Raw genomic sequence first — 13386 nt, 5'->3', positions numbered from 1 at the left:
AAATAGCGCGATCCATGTGTACGTGTGATGCACGCGTACGCGTTGCATGCGACGCACAATTTTTCCACTTCAGCGCCTAATTTCAAATCTCCTCTCCCCCAACCCTAATTCTTTTCAATCCTAATTATTTCTTCCTTCTTTCTTTCTTCTTCCTTATTATTTCTTACTTTCTACTACTTTCTTCTTTCCTTCCTCATCTTCTTCATCAAGGTTCTTTTCTTCCTCCCATCTACTCTTTCATTATTGCATTTATTTATGTTTCTTTCTTCTCTATCTTTCTTTTAGCTTACTTATTTATTGTTTCTTTTTCATGCATTTTTTATGTTGCTGTTGGAACTTTATTTGGGTCTTATATTATTATACTTGATCTTGCGCATATATTAGGGAGTGATTTGACAATTAATATTAATTTTGGGTTGCATGCATGTTTGGAGTTCTTACTTTTCCTAACATATTTTACATGCATACCAAGTGTTTGTGAAAATTCCGTATTGCATTGTGAATTCTTAATTATTCTATTCTTCTACACTACTGCCTATTTTTCACAAAAACCTTGCAATCTTTTATTGATTAAATATAATTGTCAACACAAACGTGGTTGTTAGTTTGTTAAATTTGTTTATCAAATTGAGCTATTAATGCTTGATCTATGCTACTCATTCCCTTGCTGGCATGCTGATAAACATCTTGCATCTAATTGCCTTAATATAGCATGCTATATTTCCATTGATATCCTAATTACATGGAGTCGCGATCATGTCTTTACGACATTCTTCTTTACCTTGGCATTGATTATCACTTGTATTTTCCTCCTCCCGGTTCTAGCTATTTGATTTCATGCCCCCTTTTTTTTCTCCCTTTTCAGGATGGCCACCAGGAAGGGTACAAAGAAAGCCTCTAACAAGCCATCAGCGAGGAGAGGAACGAAAAGAGCACTGGCTGCAGAACCATCCTCAACATCAGTCAAGCCATCTACAAGGCGGGTCAAGAGGATCATCAAGGTTGATAAAACCGAGAACGCCTTTTCAGTAAGGGATACTGCGCGGTTCACTAACCGCTACTATGAGAACCAAGGCCATGATTCCGCGGGATGATCAGTATGCCCCCAACGAAAAGTACATCAGACCCCAGCAGCCACTACCAGCCGGACTGCAGACCTGGCCAGAGATATTCCTTCTACTTTCACATCACAAGCACCTTCAACAAATCAGCTACTCCTTAAGATTCTTCAGAGGTTGGACCGGCTAGACCGGCAGGCAAAGCGAATGGAGCGCCATAACAAGTGCCGATTTACATAGCTCAAGGAGCTAATTGTTGGCAACCATCCACCTGAGGAAGAACCAGACACTACGGTCTCCACCTCACCTACCAGCACTGGGAGCCATGACGACTCCGACTGTGGAGATGCTGTTACCAGGACCCATGTTCCTGACTGATGGCACCGATGACGGTGCCAAGCTTTAAGTGTGTGGAGGTCGATCAGTACCTGACTCCCGGAGGTAATTGCTTTTTCTTAACACCAATAGGTTATTATTTTTTTTCTTTTGTTAGATAGGATAGATTGCATAATAATAAGTGTTTGCATGAATGTTCTACTTGGTTGAAAAATAATAAGTTTCCTTTCAAGACCCTATTTTTGAAAATTTCACTAATTCAAATTAAAATTCTATGTTAAACTTGTATGAAGATTGTAACTTGGAACATGGTTTAGAGCTAGAACACACAACCCAATGAGATTTTGAGCCTAATTGTAGGGTTACATGATTTAACCATTATTTTTATTCTTGTGTGTTTTCTCTCCTCTATGATTGCAATCTATGGTTTGTTCCATTCTATATGTCCATTGTTTAATGTATTCATGCATATGTATGATTGAGGCCATCATTTGTTATTAGCTCACTATCCCAAATGGCCTACTGATGCCAGGGCATTTTGGCCAGTTTTACTGACCTCTTCTTTACTGTTTTTAGGGTAGTTTCATGCATTTTCTTAGAAAATAAGCTAGTTTTAGGTAGATATTCACTTACATCTTGATTTAAGCATACATTGTGCACTTTACATGATTTCATGAGGATTTTGCATAAATTATATGATAAATTGCATGATGCATGACTCATGACTTGGACTAGAACTTTGATGCATTTTGTTGCTTGATTTCAGGACAAAGGAAGCAAAGAAGAACCACGTTATCAGTCACGTTAGTCCCACTAACGTGACCTCTAACGTGGAATGGGTGCTAACTTGGAAAGTTAATGAGAAAGGTAATCGCCAATAACGCCCTCGAAGCCATCATAAGCCCACGTTAAGAGTCACGTTAACTAAGTTAACGTGAACTCTAACGTGGAAGAATACAATAAGGCCAACGTTAGTGACACTCCCCTTTGTCACTAACGTTGGACCAAGCTCATAATTGGCCACGTTAGTTGCCACGTTAACTTAGTTAACGTGGCTTCTAACGTTAAGAAGCAAAAGGGAAGCCAAAGTTAGTGACATTCACCTTTGTCACTAACGTTGGCCAAGCTTCCATAAGCCACATTAACTCCCACGTTAACTTAGTTAACGTGGAAGCTAACGTGGAGAGAGCAATTGGTCGCCAACATTAGTGACACTTACCTTTGTCACTAACGTTGGGGTGAACCACCAAGAGCCACCATGAGCAACATTAACTCCCACGTTAACTTAGTTAACGTGGAAGCTAACATGGATAAAGAGATGAGGAGCCAACGTTAGTGACACTCACCTTTGTCACTAACGTTTGAAATGGCTAGCATGACTACGTTAGAAGCCACGTTAACCTAGTTAACGTGGACTCTAACGTGAGAATTATGGGAACATTGGAACGTTAGTGACAATGGTAAGTGTCACTAACGTTCTCGAAGGATTGGCAAGCTTACGTTAAGAGCCACATCAACTAAGTTAACGTGGACTCTAACGTAGGGAAGGGGGAAACTTATCAATGTTATTGGGAAAGGTAAGTCCCAATAACGTGTGCGAAGGACCAAGAGGCAACGTTAGTGGTAATGTTTGTGCCACTAACGTTGAAGTTAACGTGGCTCATACTTGGGTGAGCAACGTTAGTGAAAAAGGTGATTGTCACTAACGTTCTCGAACCCACACTTTCACTTAACGTTAACACCACTAACATCCTGAGCTGAAAGTCCTTGCCTACTTCACACTTTCTCTCTGCAAGCAAAGCTAAGCCCAATGAAGAAGATAACTGCTTCAAACTCAGCATCCAAAGGCCCATACCCAAGACTTGAAGAGCCAACTAGAAGATCAGAAGAGTAGTATATATAGGAGTAGCTTTGAATTAGTTAGGGAGCTGGAAAACTTTAGGGAGCCTTTGGGCATAGAACTACTCTCTGTATTTACTTTCTCTAGACTTCTAGTTTTACTTTCAGCATGTATTCTCCATCTTTGTTTTCATTTTCCAGAGCTATGAACAACTAAACCCCTTTCATTGGGTTAGGGAGCTCTGTTGTAATTTGATGGATCAATTTTAGTTTTCATTCTCCTTCTTCTATCTTTTCTCTTGATTTTACTAGAAAGCTTTCGATCTTCATCCAATTGGGTAGTTATCTTGGAAAAGAAGCTATTCATACTTGGATCTCTTCTGAACCTTGAAAGAGGAATGAATGGATCATGCTAGAAATGCTTTCTCATGCTGGACCAAATTGGGTTTGGATGGATATGTGACTATAATCCTTCCAACACTTGATTTGGGAAATGCATGTGGTATAATCAGTGACCATACTTCATCTCTTCTCATGAGCAATTGACCAAGGAATTGGCTATTGATCAAGATTTGAGAGATTGAATTACAAGGAATTGTAATTCGATCACTTAAGATTGCCAAGGAGATCAATGAATGCATTGATTGAGGAAGAGATGAAAATGAACTTGATCCGGAGAATACAACATCTCCTGAGCCCAATGAATTCCCGATTTCTGATCTTACCCATTCTCTTTAATTTCTGCGATTTACTTTTATGAGCAATTGCCCCATTCCCATTTAAGATTCTGCAATTTACTTCCCGCCATTTACATTCAGCTCTTTATTCCTAGCATTTACTGTTTCCACTATTTACTTTCCCACCATTTAATTTTCTGCAATTTTCAACTCAAATTCTGGTTCACTCAACTAGAACATTCCTTTAATTAAAGTTTCTTGATCAATCAATCTCTGTGGGATTCGACCTCACTCTATTGTGAGTTTTTACTTGACGACGAATTCGGTACACTTGCCGAAGGAAATTTGTTGCGAGACGAGTTTTTCGTGTATCAAGTTTATGGCGCCATTGCCGGAGATTGATTTTGAATCAACAATGATTAAATTGGAGGATAACTAGATTGAGCATTTTTAGTTTGCTTGATTTAATTTTCTGTTTGAGTAATTTACTTTCAGTTTTAGTTAATTTCTTCCCTTCTCCCTACTTTTTCATTTTTTTTTAGTTATTTACAATTCAGTTCACTAACCCACTAACTGTTTGATATATTGCATCACTCACACTAACAGTAATTCTAACAGAAATACTTTCTGCATCTATTTTCCTTGCTTGTGCTTTGTTGGTTGTATGACAGGGAGAAGAAGCGGGGCTTCAACTTCCTTTGATTCTGAACCTGAGAGGACCTTCTTTAGATTAAGGATGGAAGCAAGAGAAAAACGAGTAGTTGGTGCCGAGGAAGAGGAGGAATACTTTGAACCAAACATGGAAGAAAACATGGAAAACCATCATGAAGAAGAGGCTCACAACCATGGAAGAGAAGGTCGAGCAAATCATGCTGGGGAGGAGAGAAGAGTTTTAGGCTCTTACATCAACCCAAACACAGGAAACTATGGAAGTAGCATTCAAAAGCCAACCATCCATGCCAGCAATTTTGAACTAAAACCACAGCTCATCACCCTTGTTCAGAACAACTGTTCGTTCGGAGGAGGCGTCCAAGAAGACCCCAATCAACATCTAACCACCTTCCTGAGGATATGTGACACGGTGAAGTCTAATGGTGTTCATCCTGACGCCTATAGACTGCTCTTATTTCCATTCTCACTCAAGGATAAGGCGGCCAAGTGGCTGGAGTCTTTTCCGAAGGAAAGTTTGACAACTTGGGAAGATGTGGTGAACAAATTTTTAGCCAGATTCTATCCTCCCCAAAGAATCAACAGGCTGAGAGCTGGGGTCCAAACTTTCAGGCAACAAGATGGTGAGACTCTATATGAAGCATGGGAGAGGTTTAAGGACCTGACAAGGAGGTGTCCACCAAATATGTTCAATGAATGGGTGCAGCTACACATTTTCTATGAAGGACTTTCTTATGAATCAAAGAAAGTAGTAGACCACTCATCCGGGGGATCTCTGAACAAGAAGAAGACCATTGAGGAGGCCATAGACGTCATTGAAACTGTAGCAGAAAATGACTATTTCTATGCTTCTAAAAGAAGGAACACTAGAGGAGTGATGGAGCTAAACAATGTAGATGCTCTGCTGGCACAAAATAAGCTCATTACCAAGCAGTTGGCTGACCTCACCAAGAAGATGGAGAGGAACCAAGTAGCAACAATCACCACTTCATCAGCAACCCAAGAAGGAGTGAATGAAGAAGCAGAGGGTAGTCAGGAGCAAGCCAACTACATTGGAAATTCACCTAGGCAAAACCATGATCCATACTCCAAGACCTACAACCCTGGTTGGAGGAATCACCCAAACTTTGGGTGGGGGAATCAACAAGATCAAGGCCAAGATCGGAGACATCACAACCCCAACAACAATGCAACTCACCAATAATTCACACAGAGAACATATCAACACCACCATGACAACACCTCTCTACATCCATATCAAAACCAAAATAACACTCCTCATCCTTCCACCTCTAATCCCAATCCACCATCATTTGATGACAGACTCTTAAGGATTGAGAATCTACTTGAAGGCATAGGCAAAGAGATTCAAGACAACAAGGCATTCAAGGAGGAAGTACGAGCAAATTTTAAGAACAAGGGAGACACCATCAAGAGGTTAGAATCTCAAGTGGGATATCTCTCTGAGCAGACGCCCAAACCTACAGATGGATTCCCAAGTGATACAGAAAAAAATCCGAGAGGTGAAACAAAGAAAGTAAGATGGGAAGATTGCAAGATGGTCACTATAAGTGATAAGGAGACTGAGGACAAGCCAAGCAAGCAGTCAGAACAACCTGGAGATACCTCAGTAGAGAAGAAGGAAAAAGATCACCAAGAACCAAAAATCTCACAACAAGAGCTGCTGAGACTCTATGCACCCTTTTCCCAACTACTCAATGGTGCTGTGGAGAAGAGAATATACTCAAGATTTCTTGACTTGTTTGCATCTCTGCATGTAAACATACCATTCATCAAGACCATCCAACAAATGCCTGCATACATCAAGTATATGAAGAAACTGCTCCCCAGAAAAAGCTCACTCAAAGGAGGCCAAACTATAGTGATGAACAAGGAGTGCAGCGCCCTCATTCAACCAGAGTTGCCTACAAAAAGAAAGGACCCAGGGAGTTTTCATATCCCTTGTGCCATAGGAGAAACAATGTTTGATAGAGCACTCTACGATTTGGGAGCAAGCATCAACTTAATACCCTTATCCCTTGTGAAGAGGCTGCAGATCAATGAGATAATACCCACTGATGTAGTCATCAGACTGGCTGACAAAACTCAAAAACAAGCAATAGGAGTGGTGGAAAATGTGTTGGTAAAGGTTGGGAAATACTTCCTCCCAACAGACTTTGTCATATTGGACATGGAAGAGAGTCACACTCACCCAATCATATTGGGAAGACCATTCCTAGCTACAGCTAGAGCACTCATAGATGTGGAGCGAGGGAGCTAATCTTGAGGATCCATGATGAACAGCTCACCTTCACTGTTTTCAAACACTCACAAGAATCAGATCAAGAGAACAAGGAACCAAGGAAGGATCACAGTGAGACACTGAAGGAAGAGACAAGCACTGAAGGACAACGAGCACCTCTAGAGATCCCCTTGATTGATGAACAAGGCAAACAGCAATTGCCACAGTTCAAAGAAAATCAGGAGGAACCTAAACCACCAGAAAAATATGAGACCAGTAACCACATTTCCTTAGAGGAGGAGGTCACAAAGAGTAAGACAACATCACAAGGAACAAAGAAGAAGGTACCAAGGAGGTGGAGGAACAAGAAGATCCCCACCGAGGACTTCTCTCCAGGGGATAAAGTGATCTCAGCTTACTTCCCAGATATCCCCCCTGATCTCCCCACTGTACCATCTCAGTTACCTAAGGTCTTCACTATCAACAGAGTTCTCTCCTTGGAACATGTAGAGATCATTGATACAACTACTGGATATAGGTCTACTTCTAGAGGAGAAGACTTGAAGCATTATCAACCTCCCTGATGAAGGCAAAACGTCAAGCTAGTGACGCTAAAGAAGCGCTTCATGGGAGGCAACCCATGTTTTATATGCTTTTAGCAAATAGTGAATAAGTCAATATTTATGAATTCCAACCCAAACTTGACAAAAACTTGGTAAAATCCTTATTATGCAGTATATAGTGAAGAACAAGTTTGGTGTTCAAAGCATGCCAAGAAAGCATGAATGCAACCCAGAGCATGCTAGTCTTGGAGCTTTGAACAAAAACTTTTCATCACAGTGCTCCAAACTAAGTTTGGTGTCACGCAAGGTGCCACGAATATGCATATAAGGATACACAGTTAGTTAGTTAGTTGGTATTCATGAATAAACAATCTAATTCTTTTTCTTTATTATTCTAGCCGTAAAGTTTAAATCTTTTTTATGATATTGATTTTTCTTATTTTATTTCTATAGGAAAAAGGAAAGGAGCATTGAAGGGGATTGATTGAACAATTAAATGAAGAAGGTTCGGACACCACAAAAGGAGGATACAACACACGTGCCCCAAAGGGGGATGCATTGGAAAATGTTGCCATGCAACATTGAAGAAAGGAGACCCTTGAAGACCGAACCAATAGCCCTCATAAAGATGAGGATCCTTGTGCTCATGCTCTGTAAAACCCCATCCGTCCATCCAACAACCACCACATCAATCCATACCTTTCATCCCCTCATCATCTCCCTATATAAGTGAGTCCTAGTGTGTACTTACCCCTCACACTCAAATTCCCATTCTCCACACTTCACACTTTCGGCATCCAAAATTCCTTCATCATACCCCGTCCTAACCAACCAAATTCCTTATCTATCCGTACCTTCCAATCTCCTCATACAGCAACTCAAATTTATGGCATCATCAAGCTCCAAGAGGCAAAAGAGGAAGGAACCAATGGAGAGCATTCCTTTCGATGAGAAGAGATTCAAAACTGCATTCCATGAATAAGAATTTGAGCGGATAAAGCTCAAAAAGATACTGCCCGAGTTAACCTTCCAAATCAATGAAGACGAGTGCCCACAGATTCGGGAGAAAATTGAACAAAGAGGGTGGCAAAGGCTCACGAATCCAGATGGGAAGATCAATGCAAACCTCATCAAAGAGTTCGATGCAAATGTGGTTAGAGAAGACAAAACCAAGGCCCTAACTTTCAAAAGCTACGTAAGAGGAAAGGAGGTGGACTTTAGCCCAAATGCTATAACAAGAACTCTTCACCTGAAATCACCACATTTTGATGAGCTCAGTTATCATGCAAGGATAAGTAAGAGCTCTGACAATGATGAGCTCACAGAAATCGTGACTGATATCTGTGTTATAGCAGCTGACTGGGAGAGGTATACAGATGGGAGACCCTGGTTCATCACGAGGGGAGACCTTAGCCCGAAGGCCAAGTGATGGTTTGAACTCGTAAGGAGGTCTATCCTCCCAGCTGCAAATAATTCAGAGGTCAATATTAATCGAGCAACTATGGTACATTGCCTAGTACAAGGTAGAGAAATCAATGTCCATGAACTCATAGCTAAGGGGATTCAAGAGTCAGCTGAGAAGGTTGATTCGGGTGCCAGGCTTTGGTACCCCAGCACCATTCTCAGATTGTGCACAAAGGCCAAGGTGGTCTTCGAGGATAGCAATCCAGACTGGGTGAACCCTGGGAGGCTAGTTACACTCCAGCGTCTGGTCTATACTACACCTACTCAGCAACAAAGATGGCCACAAATAGGGAAACTAAAAGCGAAAGAAGGAGCTCACCAAGAGGAGTCTCATCAAGAAGAATATCAACAAGAAGAACATCATGACCCAACCAACTTGAATATGAATCACCTTCTAAGAGCCATTGAGGATTTGGGGATGAGACATATGGAAGGACAAGAACAAATACTACGCCTTCAGTCAAACTGGATGAGCCAACAAGAGGAGTGGCAGAAACAACAAATGGAGCAGCAACAGGAACACTACTCCCAACTCACTCAAGCCATCCACTAAGTTACTGAGAAGAAAGAACGTCAAGATAAGCAATTGCAAGAACTCAATCAGCGACAAATAGCTCAGATGAAAGCATTCAACGAGTTCAGTGTACTTAATGAAGGACGGCAATTACATAGGGAGGAGTTCAACGTAAACACTCAAGCCAAGTTAAACTACATGTCTAGTCATATGCATCATCTACACTATGCCATCCCTACGTATGATGAGGTCCAAAAGGATTTTACAGAACAAGAGGAAAGAAAAGTGAAATAGCAGAAGGAAACACTAAAGAAGAAGATGGAAGATGGTGGTTTCTGGAAGAAGTTGATTGGAAAGAGCAAAGGGAGTGAGAGTACGAGCACTCAAGAGGGACACAAAGGGGACAAGCAAGAAGGAGAGCATGGGCATCCACATGAGTAAAAGGTGGTGGAGTTCCTTCTTTGCTCCATCTTTTTCTATGCCTTAAATAAGGAAGATCTTGTATGAAATAGAACATGCTTCCATGATAGTTTGAATTTTTTTTAAATTCTGTCTTTTAAGCTTTTTGTTGAATAGGTCTATGCTTGCTAGTCTTTATGTCACTGCATCCTTACTTTGTTTACTTGTATGCTTGTCCTTTTGAATCAAATGAAAAGAGAATGAGTGCTTTATAAAATACCATAGTGGATTTTATACTATGGAGTAAGTTCCTGAGTTTGTGGTGTGATCATAAGTTAGCTAAGTTGGTTCAACCACAAGGTGGGAAGACAACTATCTGTCATGAATACTATGCTTTGAACATACCCATGAGACTAGCTAAATAATAAGATCCTAATAAGAAAAAGGGAAAGAACAATCAAAGTTGAAGAATAAAAAAAAAACTAGCAAGAAAAGAGGCTAGGCACCAAGGGTTTGAGTCTTGAGGGATATGTCTGTGGTGTTCCTGTACCAAGGATCTGCTTGGATTACTAAGCTCTCAGGGGTGCTTTATCACCTGGTAACTTGGGTTAACTAACCCGGGATTATCAGCTGAAAGTCCACCATCAAGAGCAATCTTTGCTACAGAACTTTTAGTAGCCCAAAGAGGTGCTGGACACCAAGACCTCAAGGAAAGAAAATAAACAAACCATGTGCCTGTGGTGTGTATGTATGGGGGAGAGACTTGAGGAAGTAAGTCCTTAGGGGTGCTTCAACACCTAGCACCTTGAACCAACTGGTTCGGGAGTGTTGGCTGAAAGCTTATTTTAAAGAGTTGCCCCCTTACAAAGCACTTAGCCTAAGAATACAAATAAGCCCTGAAATGACAACAAAAGGATCAATGAATAAAAGTCTCATGGGATGCAATCACAGTGAGTATTCTAGGACATGATAAAGGTCTGAAAGCCATTAAAGGAATGAACCTAAGTTGCTATGCATGAAACCACCATAAAACCAGAAACATGACTTCCACAAGAATGACTCATTTCTCTTGGCATACCATTCATCATTCTCTTGTTCCAGTACTTGCTTAGGGACAAGCAAGCTTTAAGTTTGGTGTTGTGATGCCAGGGCATTTTGGCCAGTTTCACTGACCTCTTCTTTACTGTTTTTAGGGTAGTTTCATGTATTTTCTTAGAAAATAAGCTAGTTTTGGGTAGATATTCACTTACATCTTGATTTAAGCATACATTGTGCACTTTACATGATTTCATGAGGATTTTGCATAAATTATATGATAAATTGGATGATGCATGACTCATGACTTGGACTAGAACTTTGATGCATTTTGTTGCTTGATTTCAGGACAAAGGAAGCAAAGAAGAACCACGTTAGCAGTCACGTTAGTCCCACTAACATGACCTCTAACGTGGAATGGGTGCTAACTTGGAAAGTTAATAAGAAAGGTAATCGCCAATAACGCCCTCGAAGCCATCATAAGCCCACATTAAGAGTCACATTAACTAAGTTAACGTGAACTCTAACGTGGAAGAATACAATAAGGCCAACGTTAGTGACACTCCCCTTTGTCACTATTGTTGGACCAAGCTCATAATTGGCCACGTTAGTTGCCACGTTAACTTAGTTAACGTGGCTTCTAACGTTAAGAAGCAAAAGGGAAGCCAACGTTAGTGACATTCACCTTTGTTACTAACGTTGGCCAAGCTTCCATAAGCCATGTTAACTTAGTTAACGTGGAAGCTAACGTGGAGAGAGCAATTGGTCGCCAACGTTAGTGACACTTACCTTTGTCACTAACGTTGGGGTGAACCACCAAGAGCCACCATGAGCAACGTTAACTCCCACGTTAACTTAGTTAACGTGGAAGCTAACATGGATAAAGAGATGAGGAGCCAACGTTAGTGACACTCACCTTTGACACTAACGTTGGAGATGGCTAGCATGACTACGTTAGAAGCCGCGTTAACCTAGTTAACGTGGACTCTAACGTGAGAAATATGGGCACATTGGAACGTTAGTGACAAAGGTAAGTGTCACTAACGTTCTCGAAGGATTGGCAAGCTTACGTTAAGAGCCACGTCAACTAAGTTAACGTGGACTCTAACGTAGGGAAGGGGGAAACTTATCAACGTTATTGGGAAAGGTAAGTCCCAATAACGTGTGCGAAAGACCAAGAGGCAACGTTAGTGGTAACGTTTGTGCCACTAACGTTGAAGTTAACGTGGCTCATACTTGGGTGAGCAAAGTTAGTGAAAAAGGTGATTGTTACTAACGTTCTCGAACCCACACTTTCACTTAACGTTAACACCACTAACATCCTGAGCTGAAAGTCCCTGCCTACTTCACACTTTCTCTCTGCAAGAAAAGCTAAGCCCAATGAAGAAGATAACTGCTTCAAACTTAGGATCCAAAGGCCCATACCCAAGACTTGAAGAGCCAACTAGAAGATCAGAAGAGTAGTATATATAGGAGTAGCTTTGAATTAGTTAGGGAGCTGGAAAACTTTAGGGAGCCTTTGGGCATAGAACTACTCTCTGTATTTACTTTCTCTAGACTTCTAGTTTTACTTTCAGCATGTATTCTCCATCTTTGTTTTCATTTTCCAGAGCTATGAACAACTAAACCCCTTTCATTGGGTTAGGGAGCTCTGTTGTAATTTGATGGATCAATTTTAGTTTTCATTCTCCTTCTTCTATCTTTTCTCTTGATTTTACTAGAAAGCTTTCGATCTTCATCCAATTGGGTAGTTATCTTGGAAAAGAAGCTATTCATACTTGGATCTCTTCTGAACCTTGAAAGAGGAATGAATGGATCATGCTAGAAATGCTTTCTCATGCTGGACCAAATTGGATTTGGATGGATATGTGACTATAATCCTTCTAACACTTGATTTGGAAAATGCATGTGGTATAATCCGTGACCATACTTCATCTCTTCTCATGAGCAATTGACCAAGGAATTGGCTATTGATCAAGATTTGAAAGATTGAACAAGGAATTGTAATTCGATTACTTAAGATTGCCAAGGAGATCAATGAATGCATTGATTGGAAGAGATGAAAATGAACTTGATCCGGAGAATGCAACATCTCCTGAGCCCAATGAATTCCCCATTTCTGATCTTACCCATTCTCTTTAATTTCTGCGATTTACTTTTATGAGCAATTGCCCCATTCCCATTTAAGATTCTGTAATTTACTTTCCGCCATTTACATTCAGCTCTTTATTCCTAGCATTTACTGTTTCCACTATTTACTTTCCCGCCATTTAATTTTCTGCAATTCTCAACTCAAATTCTGGTTCGCTCAACTAAAACATTCCTTTAATTAAAGTTGCTTGATCAATCAATCTCTGTGGGATTCGACCTCACTCTATTGTGAGTTTTTACTTGACGATGAATTCAGTACACTTGCCGAAGGAAATTTGTTGCGAGACGAGTTTTCCGTGTATCACCTACCATTCTAATTACCTTTGTTCGCCACTTTGAGCCTTCTATATCGCCTTTTGTTCTTTATGTTACCACATCACTAGCCTTAAGCAGAAAAACAATGAACTACCCGAATTGAATCTTTGGCTAGCTTGAGATA

The sequence above is a fragment of the Arachis hypogaea genome, chromosome 13 (genome assembly GCF_003086295.3).
Source record: "Arachis hypogaea cultivar Tifrunner chromosome 13, arahy.Tifrunner.gnm2.J5K5, whole genome shotgun sequence".
NCBI classification, from domain to species: Eukaryota; Viridiplantae; Streptophyta; class Magnoliopsida; order Fabales; family Fabaceae; genus Arachis; species Arachis hypogaea.
The sequence above is the reverse complement of the archived record's forward strand: the minus strand, read 5'-3'. Positions refer to the sequence as shown.